The following is a 20,433-nucleotide window of genomic DNA, read 5'->3' as shown; positions in this document are numbered from 1 at the left end:
CTAACCGCCTCTATAAACTTGAAAGCATTGGCAAGCACAGAAGGTTTCAGTGCCATCCACTCAATTTAGTACATTATTGCGGCATAAGGTCATTTGTACATGTCTTCCAAGCGACACATTGTATTTGTAGTGCCTGAAGCGGAACCTCCATGAAGATGAGGAAGAAGACGACCGAGACAGAGGGTGTGGAAAGAGATAAAGAGGAAGTTCATGAAAAGGCGAACTAAACAGGTCGCCTCATTCTCATTTCCTTACAACATAGCTTGAAGTTTCGCACGAGGAGCAGCAGGGCCATGACAAAGAGCCAGACTACCGTAATCCCTACTTAGTCTGATCGATTGGTGCTAAGCCATTTATTTCAAAAGTAATAGGTCAATTAAGTTGCAAGATTTCTACAGGAAATGCCTTATCCTGCACATATCGGCGTCTTAAATCTGGCCCGTACCTCTCATATACCTACTGCATTATTTCGGTACAATAAATCACAGAAACTGATCACCAGAGTTTGGGAAGATAGGAAGTAGCGATGCCATTCGTAAGGAATTTGTCATGATTCTTGATGGTATCTGTGGAAGTAGCGCCAAGACTGTGGTGACGACCTGTCAATGGTGCATGAACTGAGTTTCGAAAGGGTGATATAACATGGGTGTAAAGAGACCTGAATATACCCGCTGTAAAGGACGTAAAATATATGTGTAATAAAACCACTACTATGACGCGTAAGATCTGAGATGCGCGATGTAAATAAGGATTTGCAACTAGACGACCATTTAATGAAAGCTATGAGTATCAGTAGTACGGCTGTTAAAAGTATGGGCATGGAGGAATACGCTCTACAAAAGCGTTATATCGTAACAGTGGCCATCAATGAGAGGATATGTTTGGAATCTTTCGGCTTTACCACTTGCAAAATGGTAGCAGCCTGTGGAAACTTCGAAACGGTTTTGCGGTCGAAACAGCTGTTCTGCGCCCAGAAGCACTGTCGGATGTAGTGGGATTTGCTATGAACAGGCAAAATGACAGTCATTTTTTCTCTCATTCCTTGTTTCCCCATAGCCCAACAAGACGCGTGGGAACGTCCGCGTGTCGCTACAATTGCCAAAGATAGGAGGTTCATTACCATTCATCTGGTAAGGGTGCCGTATGCATGGACTATTCTATGTCGACAAGAAATGTTCTTAGTTTGCCGTATTTTCTGTCTTTAAGGCCCATTTCCCAAACGCCACTGAATGCAGCATATTTCAGGTTGCAACGTCCGAGGTTTGTTTTCAATACTTGCGCAGATTATCGCGCGAAAATGGCTTCAGGTCCATGGCAGGAGCAACTGTCAGCTGTCACGCCTCTATTCTTTACAAAGATTACGCAAGTCGTTGTTAGGTGTTTACGTAAACTCATTTTATTTGACCATTTGACAATTTAGGTAAACTAAGGCACACCTGTCGCGTGCAGATGGCAATATTACATGATTTGAAACCTACTTGTACATAAAACATCGTTTCCGGAATGACTGTATCAAGTGAATTCCATTTTTTTAAAGAAAAAAAGAGTGTACAACTACGCATTCCTCATCGGGGAACACCAGTCGCTTGGATGAATAGCCCAGAAGAAGCATCGCCAGGTTTTACGCGGAATGTGCAATGAAAGAGGGAGCTTTCAATCGGGTTCAACATGCTACCTCGGACACACTGAGCCAACAGATTTCGCAAAATTTCGAAGCACCATTATGTATCGTAGCCTTTTTCTGTGTCTCAAATACCGAAGAACATTGTTTATGAATGAAGGCGTCCTCAATATTTTCCCTATAGCGGAGTTGATAGCCATTTGTCGATGCGCCCACCCTGAGAGTGCATTGAAATGGGTTGAGTAGCTTCATGGTCCCCATAAAATGCAGTGAACACCACATAAATCTGCAAAGACTACTTTGGTTACAGGCAGATCATCGACTAGCGCCCGACATTTTCCTTTATGAAGCGAGAATGTCGGGTGTATGTAGAGAAAGCAGACACTGAGGAATTTTTCTAAAAGCACAGCTAGCGCTGCATGTTCTTCAGGGCTGTTTGGAGTCCAACAGAACGAGTATCCTCGCAATCAGCCATGCATACGACATGTCCGTACCTGCAGTTTGTGTGGCGAATGCTCCTGCGTAGAAGCTCTTGCGTGACGGTCAACTGAGCTCGGCGTTGACCAGTACGCAACCCTTCGATGTCTTGCAGGCCTGAACGGCGAAAGAAGGACGACAGTCGAAATTATTATGCGTTGGATGATGCTGCGAGTACAGTAGCTCGTTTCAGACAGCTTTAATTGAGAACTCACTGCCGACAATGAATTGAAATCTTTTGTTATTGGTCTTAAAGGTCACTAGAGACACTGATCGCGCCAATAGTTTGGGTAGATGTTGAACATGCACTACTAATAACTAAATTTATCACATGAATGCTCATGGTATTCTAGCGTCAGCAAATTGAAATACGTGCCTAATTAAAAGATGTGCGATTTTCATGTACACGCGTATTTTACAAATCAAACACATGTCTCACATTTAGCGCTACGTTTACGCGAGCGTCCTTGCTAAATATGTGCGGCAGCAATATCAGCGATTGTACATCCAAATTAATTCGAGCAATCTATTTAAATAATTAGCCAACTTATTTGACACATTACATCTTCGGTCTTGTCGGATTTCGAGATGATGGAGAAACGAGTAAATAAACCAGTGGTTTTATTCCTACACAATATTTTATAAAGCAATTAATTTCTGTAGCTGTGTGTTGAATTGTAACATCTACAAGCAAAAATTATCTCGTAAAGACAATTTCTCAAGATTCAGAGTACGCGCATAGTTGACAATTAGGCACGAAAATGCAAGTTTTTATTTGCTTGTTTCGCCTGTGATGACCACCGCATCTCCTACCCGCAGTCAATTTATTATGTCCATGTTCACGGGAGCTTGGAAACACGTTCTTGGCCTAAGTTTAGATTTTAAAAACAAAGGAACAAACAAATGAAAAAAATACCTGAGGGTTTTTTCAGTGAGAGCCATTTTCGGGCAGAAGCTAAGATAAGCAAAATAAATGTTGACTTAAGGACTATGTGGTGGCTGAGTTGACTTAGGTTGAAGGGTACAGAACTTTGGAAAGAGGATAATTTATGTTGAAGTAATAATGCAGGTAATTATACTTTAATGTCAGACACATCCTGACAGCAATTTACAATAGGTAGCGAGGCCCTGGAAGTGGGAAGGGAATACAACTACTTAGGGCAGGTAGTGACGGCGGATCCCGATCATGAGACGCAAAATAATACCGCAGAATGTGGCCAAAAGCAGTTTCAAGCATACATTGTCTATGAGGATTCCGTCCTCAGATAATTGGGACATTGGGAAACGGTGACCTTCGATTGTCAAATGATTCCTAAGAACTTATGCACGCTGCTCACAGAGAGCTTCTTCGCCACTGATTGCATTATTTTTTTGGACTGCCGTTGCACCCCTCTTCTTTGGAAAGAGTACGCAAGTGCTTTTCTAGGTGTTTAAGGAAACCAATTTTATTTGACTCTTTAGACAATTTATGTAAACTAAGCTGTACCTGTCGTTTTGCAAATAGCAATATTGAATAATTTAAAACATACTCTTACATAAAACATTTAGCCTGGAATGACTATAATTTAGTCATTTTTACAACAAAGGGCGTACAGCTAAGCATTCCTCATTGCGGTACACCAGTCCGTTGGGTGCCCAGAAGCATCGACAGGTGTTACGCGGAATGTGCAGTGAGACAGGTAGCTTTAAATGGTGCTCAACGTACTGGCAAGGACAAATTGAGCCGGCAGAACACGTAAAATTCTGAAGCACCATAAAGTATAGGTGTTATATATGTCTAAAAATACAGATAAGCATTGTTTATGAATGAAAGCGTCCCTAATATTTTCCTTATAGCGGAGTAGGTAGCAATTAGTCCATCCACCCACTCTAAAAGTTCATTGGAATGGGTTCAGTAGCTACTGGTCTACCTAAAAAGCAGCATACGCCAACATGCTGTTTTCTTTTTCCAATAACCTGCAAATGCAGATAGTCAATGCTACAAGCCTAGCACTGGTGGAGAAAGACTAATCCTTGCCCTCTTTGAGAAGTTGGTTCCTTACTGCCTCTTTCCAAGCACGTGGGATATACTTTGACGAAAATATGGCATTGATTATAGACAGGAGAACGTTCTGTGTTTGGGTGTTATCATTCCATAAATGGTTTTAGCAAATGCTACATCATAGTTATTTCAGCAGTGCTCTCCCTGGTGCTCTGCTAAGTTCAACGGACGATTGTATGCTTGATTTGTTACGCAATCTTATTTAAAGGCCATTGTTCTGCTCTTTCCTTCTATCTAAGTTCGAGAAATGTGCATGGAGCAGCATAACCTGCTGCAATTTGACACACAGAAATTTTGCTTGGTCGTCGAGGCTGCCTATTTGTGAAAGGTAATAACTTTGACTGCTAGCCATTTATTCTAATATCTCTATTAAACACATCTCGCTCATCTGTATAAAAGGTAGTACCGGAGACAATTTCGCTAACTATCGTTTTTAGCCTGTCAAGGCGACTTTATTTCTTGCGATTTTACATGCTCAAAATGTCAATAAGTCATCAGCTGTTTCCAAATCCCGAAGGAGCCCGCACACCTTATTTTGCAATTTACGTGCTGTACTGAATTCTTCATTCTAACATAGAACTCGTCGTTAGTCGCCACAACTTTTGTTTGTGGGATCCATTTGAATGGACCGCCGATAAGAAAAGCTATGAATTACGTAAAAAAAAGATCAATGCTTAAGGTGCAGTGGTGATCCGGTGACACATGTGTGGGTTCACGTAGGAGCTGCCGGTCAGCTTACGAGACCTTCCACCAAGGAGGTATGGCCAGCGTTTATCCTATAATTTTTTTCTGTTCAGCACCATAGGAAAGTGGCCGCTGCCGTAACGATCTTTATAAGATTCAAATGGAGGCACGGTAATAATGTTGGCGATGCGAAGCTTAAATCTATTGAAGAGTGTCTTGTAAGCGCTATTCGAAAACGCTGGTTTATTCCTTTTGAGCAGCAAGCCCGCATGTGAAAACGCGAATTTTCAGTTAACTGGTCTCTCGATTTGCACAGAGAGTATGCCAAGAAGAGTTGAGAGCATTTAAATCTGCAAGGACTACTTAGAATTTAGGCAGATCGACGATTAAAGCCTTCATTATTTGTTTATGGAGCGAGAAATGAGGGTGTAGGTAAAGAAAGACGACGCTATGAAGTTTATTTAATAGCACAGCTAGAACTGCAACTGCGTCAAGGCTGTTTTGGACTCGAACGCCAAAAGTATTCTCTCAATCAGCTGTGTATACACAATGTCCATACCTGCAGTTTGTGTGGTGAATGCTTCTGCGCAGAAGCTCTTGCATGTCAGTTAGCCGAGCTCGGCGTTGATCAGTACGCAGCCCTTCGAAGTTCTGCTTGCCTGGACGGTGAAAGAAGGGTGATGTTTGAAATTATTATTTGCCGAATTTGAGCGCGAAAATAGAAGTAAGCGTGTTACACATGTCTTTAACTGAGAACTCATTGTCGCAGAAGACATTGAAAGCTTTGATTAATGGTCTTTAAAGTCGCTCGAGACAACGGTCGCGCCAATATTTTGGGTACCAGGAGAGCGATCGGAGATGGTTGTTCGGCGCGTTCGTTTGGTTGCCAGCGCGCGCGATTGGCCTACTCCGCGCCGACGTCGCCAGCCACGGGGCGCCGCCCCGTTTTTGGTGACGTCAAAATGACGACACGCTCCTGTCATTCATCCGCCCACCGAGCATTTCGTCCGAACGCGACGGAAGTTGAGAAGTTTCGAGCGATCATACGGCTTCGCATGGCGCGTCTGGTGGATTGGATTCGACCCAACAGGCGGCCTTTTCGGCTGCGGAATGGCACGTTTGAATCCAATCCATAGTTTAATTCTAGAAAATGGCGCTTCCGTCGGAAACTTAGGTTGTTGCGCTGGCGTATCTAGAGGAAGGAGGAGAGCGGGTGGCGGTGCGAAACGCGTTTGAAGAAATGACAGAAAGTGAATTCCGGCGTCGTTCTTGTTTCTCGGAACAAATAATTCGTTATTTGTACAGAGAAATTGACAAGATCATCGGTGCCAGCGAGCCACTGGGATGTTGTCGCTGCCTCTTGACAAGTGCGCCACTATTCCCGTCGTTTTTTTTTTCTTTTTCCTTCTCGCTGTGCGCGAGACCACCTTGGGACGACGCAAAGAACCTGACAGTTATAAATTGCAGTAGTCACCCGTACTACTATTTGAAAACGTGTTCAGGCTTGAGAAGAAAAAATACATTTTTTTTAGATAAAGATTTTATTCAATTGGAAGACGAGAAACACTTGGCTTTGTAGTTTACTGTTTGCAAGCAGACGACAAACGACGGACGTAAACTTCCGGGGAGGTCACCGCTTCCTGATTGGCTGCTCTCTCCGCCCCGCTGTCACAAATTTCGCATACTGCAAGTTCAGCAACTGAACAGAACGCGTATCGAACAAAATATCTCCGATCGCGCCCCAGTTGAGCATGTACTATATATCAGTTAATTTATCACTTGAATGTTCATGGTGCAGTACCGCAAGTAAAACGCTTTTCTGCAATCTAAGAAAACACGTGTGATTTATGATATACGTGCATACAGAAGAAATGAGCGCCGTGTTTCGCACTTAATGCTAGTTTTTCGCGACAGTTTTAGCTTTTCACGTGCGGAAGTGATGTCAGCGATTTCCGATGCGAATGACTTAACGCAATCTGTTTATTACTTTCATGAGTATATTCATATGATAACACGTTTTTTGTCGTTTCACCCCTCATTACGAGATTTATATAGATAAATAGATTCTATATTCATATAGATTATATATTTCGATATGGAGTAATACGCTGCTTCATACCTGTGTAGCGGGCTCTTGAATGTGAACAACTGCAAATAAAATAATATATCTCTTAAGGACAATTTGTGAAGATTCTGAGTATGCGTACTCTTTGGCAAATAAGCATGAAAATGCAAGTTCCTCACTGCCTTGTTTTACCTGCTATGACCACCTCAACGCCTAACCGCTGCCGATTGATTATGTCCTTGTCTATCGGAGCTAAGGAACACGCTCTGTGCCTTGATTTGAGATTGTAAAAAAGTGAAATGTTAGAAAGAGAGAACCTGGACAGTTTGTCTAGTGAGATCAATTCTCGAGCAGAAGCCAAGAGAAAAACAAGAAAGGAAAAGGTAATTTAAAGATTTTGTGATGGCTTAGTTGATGTATGTTATGCCCAAGAATAAAAAAGTTCGCTAACAGGGAGCGAAACAGTTTGACTAAAGCAAGCATGTCATGCCGATAACGAGCGGCACTCAATACATCAGATGGCGTGATTCGAAGAATGCCAAGAGGAGACAAATATTAAAACACTAATTAAATACCAACTACTGAGCCACAGCTATTCGAAGGTCAAAGAGCGTCTATATATATATTAATTCTGGCGTGAGTAAAACAGTTCAGCTTTCGTGGCTTGAATTGCTGCCTAATGTCAATGTAAGGGGACTGCACAAGCTATTTGTCTGCGTCTTCCGGCGTTACGTCGAGAAACGGCGTTGCTGTCGGCATTAAACTCCGAGATAGAAGCGTAACTCTGATCACCTGCCTTATGCAGACACTTCGTGAGATATTCAATGCGTGTCCACCAAGTGGATACGCTTATTTAATACACAGCTCAAGTTCTGAATGGTTGGCTGCGCTGGGCTGGAGTAATTGCGAGAACACAGACAACTTCAGCAGTCAGCGCTACAACAGCCGAAGAAAGGGACATGTCCCCTAGGTGGACACTTGGTGAATAACGCCCTGCGTTCTTGTTGTGTAGTATGTACTACTAGAGCACGAAGTGTCACTATCAAAATTTATGTGACCAAAAAAAGCAATTATTCATTGTCAGCGAAAGAATATTGGGCATATGAACGCACCGTGATTATTTTAAGTTTGGCATGCCACCTCCTCCGTTGTAGAGTAGCAGGATATATCAGGCGCAGGGATGCTACTGCGCCAGCCAATCACAGAAGCAGTCAAAATAGTCGTCATGCGACGATATCAAAATGCATTCGTACTTGATACCTCCGGAGTAACTGCTGTTCTCGAAGGTTCTTTTCATCGGCGATGAGATGTGCAGGAGACACAGACAAAGTGTATGGAGTCTGAGCATTTCAGTCTTCAAAAGTCCTCATTAGAGTTCATTTCACTGCAGACCCCGTTCTACTCAGGACACTTCACTATCAAATGAAGTGAAACTTCACAATACACAGTTGCAGCGATGCAAGCGTTTTATTTCAGGTAAATAAAGAATTTGGCTTTCACCGTTCCACTATCACAGACGAATGAAAACGTACAAGATTACGCGCTTATTATCTTATTTTATGGTTACCACCTTATTGAGGTAACAGGGAAAGCTTGAAGTAAGAACTATTTGCAGCCTCGCGATGAACAGTGGCGGGCTGTTATTCAATAAGCTTAGCTTTATGTTGAACAAAATCTTTAGTGACGCACGTGGTAAACATGCGCGTTACTCGTCAGTTTTTATTTTACTTGCCATGGTGGAGCAGTGATCATGAAGTAGAATTTTTATTGATGGTTAATTACAGTCATATAAATTTTGTTAATGGACGTGGCGTGCTACTGCTTTCCAGCAGAGCACAGCGACGCGTCTTTCAAAGATGTCACTGTCTTCATTACGCAGGAATGTTTGCGCATATTCCGTTGGTGCTCATCTTTGCTCAAATGACTGCAAAATCTTAGGTGGGAGAGCAACATGTAGAGAACCAAATGCAGCAGCGTCAACAAATTTTCAACGAACTAGAGAATTTTAGGCGTAATGTTTGCGAAAACGTTTAAAGTATAGTGACATTAGGTGGCTTTGTACACTGTTAATAAATTCATGTCTTGCGACTTACCCGTTTTGCACTAAGGGTGTAATTATAGCCCAGGTAACCTAACAAAAGCGTTAGGCCGTTGCCATTACAGAATTCGCGCTGTAATGGGGACAGGGCCGGCGAAAGGTGACATGCTGAGAATATTATTACACTTCGCTTAGGAATCATTTTGATTCAATCTCAAGCGCTCGTCAAACAGGCCCGAAGCCCCGAGGGAATGGAACGCGAAGCAGAGTTTACACTTGGGGAAAGTAGTGGAATCTTACGGAATAAATACTGGCTAAGCTTCAATAGTGGCAGGTTATTTACGGTTATTGCGAAGTAATACTCTAGAAAGAGCGTGAGTGCGTTTTGGAGCAGATATAGGCAATACCCCATAGGGTCAGGATAGAACTATATCTGGCATATCGTGGGAATGAGACACACGTTATGCGCGACATGCAGGTAAAGTGCAAGTTTCGAGGCTAGTTATAAGCTTTACAGCTGTTTAGTAAACACAGTTGAACACCTCTTCCATGAACCAAATCACCCGTGAAACAAAGAATTGCATAGGCTTCTGGCGATTTTTAATCCTTCATGCGTATTGTTAACGCCTCTACAACGAAGAAATTTAGGGACTCTTGACGACACATTTGTTGTTTTACGAAGAACGCTCGTGGAGATAAGTGGCGCCACTGCACTGTGCATTATCTATCCCGAATAATTTGAGTCGGACTAGTATTGTGTGCGCATTGGTGAAGTAATAACATTACAGAGGTAACAGTTTTCGCTGAGACCCAAACAAACACAAGGACAGACGCTAAAACACACACACACACAAAGAAAGAAAGCAACATCACAGTAGCGAATATTTTGGCGCTCCCATTTGTTGGCTCGGGCGATAAGTGTACCTAGCTGTAAGAACTGCCAATGTAAAAAAAACGGCGAACATGTAACGACAAGCACAGGTACATACCGCTTGAGTGCTTCTGTGTAGGGGCACTTGATACACTTACCTTGTCAGCTTGACGGGCGCGCCTAGAAGACCCCTTTTCAGTTTCTATGACGCTGTTGAGCATTTTGTCGAATATTCCCACTGTCGTGCTTAAGCGAATTTCAATTATTCAATATTTGCAGCCCGCTCGTCTCCATATCTTCACCAGTTTATGGAGGCCTCTAACATGTAGAGGGCCTCTACGGTTGCCCGTTTCCTGCATTCCAAAAGAAATACCATCAGCCATTTCTTCAATCTATCCGCTTCCAAGCATGGACAGACAGCGCGAAATCACCATTACATGAATGAATCTAAATTCCACAAAGGCAATTCAAACTAGCATTGATGTTAACTTATGTAGATTTTTGTTATGCTTATATCTGTAAATTCTCCATACAGTTACCTATACCGAAATATATCGCACAGTCTAGTAGAGTAGAGAACATGAATCGGGAGTAGAGAACGTGAAGCACACTTCATTTATTCAACGACAAATTTCTCGAACTACTGTGATCTTGTTTCTGCAACAATGCAGCTACCGGGCAAAGTGGCCACTGTATTATTTTGTGGCAATAACACTACTACTGCCGAAAATTCTTCGAAATGTAGAATTGTCATTAAATAATATATTGCGGAATAAACATCAGTTAACAAACATTGAGTACAATCTGTCTGTGTCTACATGCCAAGCTTCTATTCTGAGACTGTCGCCGTTTTAAAGGCAAAGTCACGATTTTGATCAATAAGTACAATCCCGCAAAATAAATTTCCAATAAATCTGGCTCGCCATGATTTACTTAGCCCACACTGCTAATTAAAAATTGGGTCAAATGCTGGCGTCAGGAGGTGCTCCTCCATTTATGTGTGGATGCGAATGGAATGCCCTTTCCCTGCAAGAACTGCTGCGACACGCTGATAGAAATGCTCATGGGATCACTCCGCTGATTCACAGTGTGAATGTTGTGTCTCGTGCAAGTGTGGCGAAAATTATTAATAAAAGAAGTGTGGGTTTACGGTGTCTGTTTGCAGTGATCCTTTGAGTATCAAAGCTCACGCAAGTTGACGACATGGAAGTGGCCTGCTTCTTCTTGTGGGAACAAACGCTGTTTGTTGCCTAGAGTGTTCTTTTTTTCAGCTAATCGCTTCAGTGAAGCCTCGGACATCCTAGCAGATTTATTTATAATACCCTTGCATGCTCTACATTATAGAGGGTAGGGGCTAAGTAACATTGACAGAATACAACATAAAAGAACACGGGAGTACAAAGTTGAAAGGCTATGATGAGACAAGCAGCCTTAAGTTTTCGAATATAAGCTTGCTAAAGACAAGAGCGATCTGCAAAAGGAGTGAATGTGTTAGGCAGTATTTGTACAGTTACAATAAAGCAAAGTAACAACACTAGTTCAAGTTAACCAAAGCGCTTTTAAAGAGAACCAAATCGGGAGTACTTGCTAATGATACAAGAAGGTTATTCGGTTTGGCGGAAGATTTGGCTAGAAGTGATGGTGAGTGCATGACAGTGTTACAGCAGAATGCCCTGACTTTATGGTGATTATCTTAATGATGAAAGATGGCTGAAGAGTGTGCAGGGCGCTGTGCTCGTAGGGCTGTGCCGCCCGGAAATGACACATTTAATGTGCCGAATGAAGTGTTTTGAGCACTAATTTCTTTCTTTGTACAATAATTTATTGGAATAATCTGATGATGCCATGCTGTGGCACAGGGTACATGCTCATTGTTAAAAAGCCACCACACTTGGTATCACTTTGTACTGATGTAAAATTTGTGCCTGTTTTATTTTTGGGTTTTCTTTCAAAGCTCCTTTAAGTGTCCACCAGCTATGATTTTGTATCCGTAAATAAATTAATGAATTTTGAAGGGACGTTCACTAATTTTCTCAATGACAGCTATGACAAATACACTCTTAGAGAAACTTACACCCTTTGGGGCTTATCTTGTCCCACAACAGTCGTCATCTGCCTTGCTTGCATTTCCTTTCTTGAAAGCTCGTCGCTCGCTGCTTTCCTGTCAAGAATGCTGTGTCACGCTGATAACACACAAGCCATTCGTGACTTGGCAGCAGTACTGGGCTCGCAGCGTTAGAGTGACGGAAAGAAAGGGGGAAAAAAACGCTAAGCAACCAAACGAAGTATTGTTGCCTATAGCTTGAAATTTAGCATAGCAAATAGATTCTCGTTTTGCTCATCATTTTGAATTTCCATCTCCCACCTTCCCCCCATTTTCCAAACTTTGTCCACGAGATTATAAGTTATTAAACAACAGTACTACCATGTTTATCTGGGAATTTCTGTAAAAAAAGTGCATCTTGGCACCATATATACTTCTAGAACTGTTTAATTTCTATTTTTTGTTGTCTGTTTCGAGTGAGTAAATTGGTAGTGTGGATTAAAAAGCAAACAGGGGCAGGTAGTTTTCTAGCAGAGATAAAAGAGCAGGTCATGTGCATAATGCATAGGGCAGAAGGCGTAGGGTGGCTATTAGAGTTACAGAAGGGGTGCCAAGGGAACGGAAGCGGCCAGTTGAGGATGGCCAACAACTAGGTGGTTTGAGAAAATTAGGAAAACTGCAGGCATGCGATAGGATCAGTTGATGCAACACAGCGGTAATTGGAGATCACTGAGAGAAACCCTCATCCTGCAGGGGACAAAAATTAGGTTCATGATGATGATGATGACCAAGATGAATCTTGCAGATGTAAATGTTCCTGCTAGAAACACATGATTGACTTTTCACAAGCAGGCAGTGATATTAGGAGAGGAATGTGTATCCCTGTATTTTCAATGTGGGTTAAGTGTATTACAGTTCAAAATTCAGTGGTTTTATGTGCCAAAACCAGTGTGTGATAATGAGGCAGACCATAGTGGGGGACTCCAGAAATCTAGCACACCTGGTGATAGTTAAAGGGGCCCCAAAACACTGTTAAGACATAGTAAGCAAACATTGCCGATCTGTTGACGAGGCTCCTGTGAACACGTGAGACAAACATTATTGCACTCTATGCAGCAGCGAATTTACGCTCTTTGGTCAAAAGCAGTAAAATGCCACTCGATTTCGCTTCCCTAATGTCGTCATGCAGCATGATCATAAGCAGCTGGAGCTACAACAACAAGTGGCAGATTTCGTGATCGTCAAAACGTTCTCAGTAATGCAATTATTGCTTGTTTGAGTTAAATAAATGAAAAACATATATATCTATGCAATCTCAGAAATACAGGACAACCATTTCATCTTTGCACTGCTGGTGTAAACACGACAGTTGCACATTGCTGTGTGCAACTGTGCTCGAATACGTGCAGCGGTGGCGTAGAGGTAGAACACCCGCCTCGCGTGCAAGAGGTCCGTGGTTCGAATCCCGGTGCCGGAAATTTTCCACCGGATTAAAAAAAACATCCGCGTGTTGATAAAATTGCACAAACAGGCCTGGAGTGTGGCCTGATCCCGGTGACCAGAACCGGTAACGCATTCCCTCACCAGAGCAGGATTGGCCACCCTGGTGCAGTACTTGGCCACAACATCCTATATGAACAACAACAATCAAACCCCGGCCATCAGTCCCCAGCAGCTGCGCAGCAACTGACCGCGGCGGCGGTCAGACCTGCGACGCAGCAGAGGGTGCTAAGAATCACTGGCTCCGGAGAGGCCGCCATTGGAATATGAACCTGGCAACGTTTAACGCTAGAACGTTATCTAGTGAAGCAAGTCTAGCAGTGCTATTGGAGGAATTAGAGGGCAGTAAATGGGATATAATAGGGCTCAGTGAAGTTAGGAGGACAAAAGAAGCATATACAGTGCTAAAAAGTGGGCACGTCGTGTGCTACCGGGGCTTAGCGGAGAGAAGAGAACTAGGAGTTGGATTCCTGATTCATAAGAATATAGCTGGTAACATACAGGAATTCTATAGTATTAACGAGAGGGTGGCAGGTCTTGTTGTGAAACTTAATAAGAGGTACAAAATGAAGATTTTACAGGTCTACGCCCCTACATCCAGTCATGATGACCAGGTAGTCGAAAGCTTCTATGAAGACGTGGAATCGGTGGTGGGTAGAGTGAAAACCAAATACACTATACTAATGGGCGACTTTAATGCCAAGGTAGGCAAGAAGCAGGCTGGAGACAAAGCAGTGGGGGAATATGGCATAAGCACTAGGAATAGCAGGGGAGAGTTATCAGTAGAGTTTGCGGAACAGAATAATATGAGGATAATGAATACCTTCTTCCGCAAGCGGGATAGACGAAAGTGGACGTGGAGAAGCCCGAACGGCGAGACTAGAAATGAAATAGACTTCATACTCTGCGCTAACCCCGGCATCTTACACGATGTGGACGTGCTCGGCAAGGTGCGCTGCAGTGACCACAGGATGGTAAGAACTCGAATTAGCCTACACCTGAGAAGGGAACGGAAGAAACTGGTACATAAGAAGCCGATCAATCAGTTAGCGGTAAGAGGGAAAATACAGGAATTCCAGATCAAGCTACAGAACAGGTACTCGGCTTTAACTCAGGAAGAGGACCTTAGTGTTGAAGCAATGAACGACAATCTTGTGGGCATCATTAGGGAGTGTGCAGTGGAAGTCGGTGACAACTCCGTTAGGCAGGATACCAGTAAACTGTCACAGGAGACGAAAGATCTGATCCAGAAACGCCAATGTATGAAAGCCTCTAACCCTACAGCTAGAATAGAACTGGCAGAACTTTCGAAGTTAATCAACAAGCGTAAGACAGCTGACATCAGGAAGTATAATATGGATAGAATTGAACATGCTCTCAGGAACGGAGGAAGCCTGAAAACAGCGAAGAAGAAACTAGGAATTGGCAAGAATCAGACGTATGCGTTAAGAGACAAAGCCGGCAATATCATAACTAATATGGATGAGATTCATAGAGATTTATACAGTACTAGTGGCACCCACGACGATAATGGAAGAGAAAATAGTCTAGAGGAATTCGAAATTCCAAAGGTAACGCCGGAAGAAGTAAAGAAAGCCTTAGGAGATATGCAAAGGGGGAAGGCAGCTGGGGAGGATCAGGTAACATCAGATTTGTTGAAGGATGGTGGGCAGATTGTTCTAGAGAAACTGGCCACGCTGTATACGCAATGCCTCATGACCTCGAGCGTACCGGAATCATGGAAGAACGCTAACATTATCCTAATCCATAAGAAAGGGGACGCCAAAGACATGAAAAATTATAGACCGATCAGCTTACTGTGCGTTGCCTACAAAGTATTTACTAAGGTAATCGCAAATAGAGTCACAAACACCTTAGACTTCTGTCAATCAAAGGACCAGGCAGGATTCCGTAAAGGCTACTCAACAATAGATCATATTCACACTATCAATCAGGTGATAGAGAAATGTGCGGAATATAACCAACCCTTATATATAGCTTTCATTGATTACGAGAAAGCGTTTGATTCTCTCGAAACCTCAGCAGTCATGGAGGCATTACGGAATCAGGGTGTAGATGAGCCATATGTGAAAATACTGTAAGATATCTATAGCGGCTCCACAGCCGCCGTAGTCCTCCATAAAGAAAGCAACAAAATCCCAATAAAGAAAGGCGTCAGACAGGGAGATACGATTTCTCCAATGCTATTCACAGCGTGTTTACAGGAGGTATTCAGAGACCTGGATTGGGAAGAATTGGGGATAAAAGTTAATGGAGAATACCTTAGTAACTTGCGATTCGCTGATGATATTGCCTTGCTTAGCAACTCAGGGGACCAATTGCAATGCATGCTCACTGACCTGGAGAGGCAAAGCAGAAGAGTGGGTTTAAAAATTAATCTGCAGAAAATTAAAGTAATGTTTAACAGTCTCGGAAGAGAACAGCAATTTACAATAGGCAGCGAGGCCCTGGAAGTAGTAAGGGAATACATCTACTTAGGGCAGGTAGTGACGGCAGATCCGGATCATGAGACAGAAATAATCAGAAGAATAAGAATGGGCTGGGGTGCGTTTGGCAGGCATTCTCAGATCATGAACAGCAGGTTGCCATTATTCCTCAAGAGGAAAGTGTATAATAGCTGCGTCTTACCAGTACTCACCTACGGGGCAGAAACCTGGAGGCTTACGAAAAGGGTTCTACTCAAATTGAGGACGACGCCACGAGCTACGGAAAGAAGAATGATAGGTGTAACGTTAAGGGATAAGAAAAGAGCAGAGTGGGTGAGGGAACAAACGCGAGTGAATGACATCTTAGTTGAAATCAAGAAAAAGAAATGGGCATGGGCAGGACATGTAATGAGGAGGGAGGATAACCGATGGTCATTAAGGGTTACGGACTGGATCCCAAGGGAAGGGAAGCGTAGCAGGGGGGCGGCAGAAAGTTAGGTGGGCGGATGAGATTAAGAAGTTTGCAGGGACAGCATGGCAACAATTAGTACATGACCGGGGTTGTTGGAGAAGTATGAGAGAGGCCTTTGCCCTGCAGTGGGCGTAACCAGGCTGATGATGATGATGATGGGTTTACGGTGTGAAACCATGATATAATTATGCGGCACACCCTAAATGAGGACTCCGGAATTATTTTAAGCTCTTGGGGTATTTTAACGTATGCTCATTAGATGGTGCACGGGTGCTCTTTTGCATTTCGCGCTAATCGAAATGCAGAAGTCGCGGCCGGATTTGATCTCGTCTCCTCTGACTTAGCGCGCCATCAAATCGACTACGCCGGTGCAGCATGTGGATTAGACTAACGCAACTATTTTTTAGCAAGTACCACGGCTGATCCGACTGCCTTTCGGGAAGGGATTACGTCCCAGCATTTGACGAGTTCTATATTCTGCCATCCGACTGGAAAGCAGAGAACGTGGTTGTCTAGCGCAAGGAAGGTGACACTCAAAACTATCATTTAATTACTGGCCTATATTCCATGCAATTAAACCAAGTCAAATTGTTGAATATGCCATTAATTTACATGCAGATACTGAAGTCCGATTGGCAATTTGTAACGCGCCTTCACGTATTCAGTGATAAATTGCTAAGGCGATGTTCAACTTTGGCCGTGGTAGCTGATATTTCATGGGGGCGAAGTGTAGAAAAACGCCTGTCCACTACGATTCAGATCCACATTGAAGAACCCTAAGTCGTCAAAATAAATCGGTATTCCTCCACTACGGCGTGCCTCGCAATAAGTCCCTTGTTTTCGCACCTTAAACCCAATAGTAATAATAATAATAATAGTAATAATAACAGCAACAATAATATAATACAAAAACTCGCGCGAGCCCAATTTCCTGTGTCTTTTCCTTTGTCTTTCAGCGGACGCATTGTCGTTGCAGCAGGAAAGGTGGAACAGAGCGCATCATCCCGCGATTTGGGACTACAATGGATTTAGCAAAACAGTAACTAAGTGAGTGCCGAAAATGTGCGACTGCACATGAGCATACGACTTCACCGAAAATAATTTCACTTGGTCAACGACTTTTATTCTTAAGAACGGATACATCCTACCCTCCTTTAAATGGAACAATGTTCAAAACAGGCACTGCGTCGAGCTATATGAAAATGAAAAAAATTATTTTCAAAGGGCTCTAGTGGCTAAACGCACATTTGCAGCACTGAAGTGCTCCATGGCTCTAAACAGTCGAGGGAGAACTACCCGTTGCGTATGAAAAATGTCACATTAAGCTTTGCATATCATGAGTAATTGTTTTAGAACAAATTCTACAACCAAAGGTGCAACACATGAGGCAGCAAGGATGAAGTCTACGTGTATAGTATTTGTACCGGTTGTCTTATATAAAATAAAATGACTGAATGGAAAGCTATACGTCAACAAAGTCAACCTGACTGGTATTCTAAAGAAATCGAGGAAGCGACGATAATTTGTGCGGTCGGCGTAATAAGCCATGTTCGTACCTGCAGTTTATGTGGCGAATACTTCTGTGTAGATGCTTCTCCGGTGCTTTGTTGAACTCGACGTCACACAGGGCACATTAGCGGGAGCCACACTGTTTCGTGCACTGTGCATAAGAAAAAAGAAGAGCAGATGAATGCGTTACGCCTGGGTTTTTTCTTGCTTCCTTTTAACGCACATTGGTTTGTTGCAGTCGATGTAATTCATTGAGCCCGGAACTCGCACAATACACAATCAGAAAAAGAAAAGGTGTAAGAACACATAGGAACTTCAGCTGGTTTCAGCAGTCACTGCGGTAGTTTGGGTACAAGTTAAGCACCCACACTTATAAAACTCTTTTTCTACAGGTAGTTTAGAAAGCATAAGCGAAAGGATTGTGCACAGAGCAAAATATATCTCTAATGTGCTATTACGTGTTACGCAGAGTTCGGATAATTTGTGCCGCTTTTTGTGCAACCTTTATCGTTCGAAGTTACTTTTTTTAAAGCTTCTGCTACTTTAATCGTGGATACAATTGCTTACAATATATTTGTTGAAATATGCTGTTTAGTTCTTCCGCACATAATCATTTTTTAGGTATGTAGACGATGGCGAACGATGTCCTTGCTTGTAGAATGGCCAGAGCCTTCATGGCTTCATCTTGGCGTTGCTTTTTGTGGAATGTCAATCGCTCTAGTTATCTAGTAAGTGATTTTCATGGCACCACGTGGTTCGCATCTCCAAGAAATCACGTAAGGAGTCGTTGCTTTGCTGTGTTTGGGATGTCTACCTTAGCCTTTACGGTACAGCTTTCTTAACATTCTCATTTATAAAGAAAGCCGACAAAAAGACATTCGTGCGTTGAGACCATCAATAATAATGAGACAAAGAATTATTGCTCACATGGTCTAATTCTTAGAGCATCAACTGCAAAGCAATGCCGAATAAATGCCCATCGTGTTGAAGCAGACTTAGCAGCCGTTAACAACAACTGATAAATAAAGGGACAATAATCATAGATGTGAGGGGCCTCTTTAACATAGACAATTTCTACAGTGATAATTAATATGATAGAATCTGAATTTAAAGCCCGTTCTGGCTGCATGCTTGGCTTTGGAGAAGCTAGGTGGGTTGAATAAATATAGAAGTGTGCAGGTAAATGTTGGGATCGGTTGGCGGAGGGCAGGAGTAATCAGGAATTGCAGGGAGAGGCCTTCGTCCTCTAGTGGACATAAAAAGGCGGATGATGGTGATGCCAATGATAATATTTCGACATACACGCCTATACAGCGATCAACCCAACAGCACCCAGAATTAAGCACTCAGGCCAAACCCGAATTGCGGCAAAATATAAAGCTTCAATTTAGAAACTAGGCAGAGATCTTGACGTCGCACAACTACCATCGGCAAGTCGGCCTACCCTGAATCTGTTCGGTGACTCTTGTTCAAGTGACTCTTGTTGAAGTGATTAGTTGGTTCGCGGAGACTCTCAGTGGCGCCTGTCGTTACACTAACAGGCATGCAAAAATGAACAGATGGTTTTACTGTAACCGAGCGTGTAGCACTGCGCTTCAAGCGTGCTCCTTTGAGTAATGGATGAAACCTAGCACGCTTGGCTCATGACCATTCAGATTCCAAGGCGTCACCTACGCTTATCGCCATTATTAGGGGCTTTGCCAGTGTTCCACAGCAAAGCCCGCATGGAACGCCAGCCCATGGCCTAAATTTACCATGCACTACATAAGGTTCTTCCTGTTAACCACGACGAACCTTAAATGGCGGTCATGATTAAACTGAAGTCTTCTTTGGATATTCTACCGTGTTTGCTTGGTGACGGTGGTCTGGCGTCTCGAGAACAGCGCATGCATTGCACCGAAACAAAGAATTCAATCACAAACGCATCAATCATGCCAAGCAACGCGCTCACATGAAAGCATTTACGGGTAATCTTCCGATATAAAACAGTGCTGGTGAGACGAGAGCACCAGAGATGCGTAGGCAGAACTCCGAAGAAGCGGAAAAGCCAAAAGATAACGTAAGGCGCAATTCAGCAAACAATGTCCGACATCAGCGTAGCGATGGGAAACAACGCCAGCGCAAAGGCCTCGAAATCTACGCGTTCCCACTGTTACCTTACTGGGGTACAGGCCGGAGCACTTTTCTTTTGTATTTCTGTTTTAGCTCCCAAATAATATATATGTTACCTTACTGGACCCATGCCTCTTGCTGGGAAGTTGGTGAGTTCGTAACGCAGGAACGCAGAAACCATGATTTTGTAGCGATGCCTTTTGCGACGCCATTCCGTTTCGCGCTGTTCGCGCCACATCAGTGCTCAAAGTGACGCTCCGCCCACTTTACCAATCGGATGGATGGGCAGGGACCGATGGATAATAAAAACGGCATAGAATTGAGCCGATGACATCGCTACAAAATCATGGCCCATTTTTTTGTATTGCTGAAGCTACGAATGCAAATGATACATTCCCTGCAGGCTCTGCGGCTTACAGCGGCTTAAAGATACCAAGATTGCGCTCACCGGTGGCCGGCTTGTCAAGCTTTATGTAATCTGAAAAATAAAAATGTATGGACTGATTTTGCTTTGTTGAAACACCTTGCAGCATGATTTTCTGCGGTTCCCCG

At 43.2% G+C, this 20,433-nt stretch overlaps 1 protein-coding gene across 19 annotated transcripts in view; it reads right to left on the bottom strand.

Annotated features, from left to right (window-relative positions):
• Nucleotides 1–20,433, bottom strand: part of LOC135913673 (uncharacterized) — a 163,194-nt gene that overhangs the window by 140,372 nt on the left and 2,389 nt on the right. For 14 of the 19 annotated variants that reach the window (XR_011515354.1, XR_011515355.1, XR_011515356.1 and 11 more), the window contains exons 3-7: nucleotides 17,817–17,920; nucleotides 9,956–10,150; nucleotides 6,943–6,971; nucleotides 5,383–5,482; nucleotides 2,116–2,215 (exon numbers count right to left, since the gene is read on the bottom strand). The gene's annotated coding sequence lies outside the window, so the exon portion shown is untranslated. Of the gene's footprint in view, nucleotides 1–2,115; nucleotides 2,216–5,382; nucleotides 5,483–6,942; nucleotides 6,972–9,955; nucleotides 10,151–11,871; nucleotides 12,019–17,816; nucleotides 17,921–20,329; nucleotides 20,360–20,433 lie in introns of all 19 variants that reach the window. The other 5 variants (XM_070541120.1, XM_065446253.2, XM_070541121.1 and 2 more) reach the window with 4 other exon arrangements.

The sequence above is a fragment of the Dermacentor albipictus genome, chromosome 6 (assembly GCF_038994185.2).
Source record: "Dermacentor albipictus isolate Rhodes 1998 colony chromosome 6, USDA_Dalb.pri_finalv2, whole genome shotgun sequence".
NCBI lineage: Eukaryota > Metazoa > Arthropoda > Arachnida > Ixodida > Ixodidae > Dermacentor > Dermacentor albipictus.
Note: the sequence above shows the minus strand (reverse complement) of the source record. Positions and strands in the feature narration are given on the sequence as shown.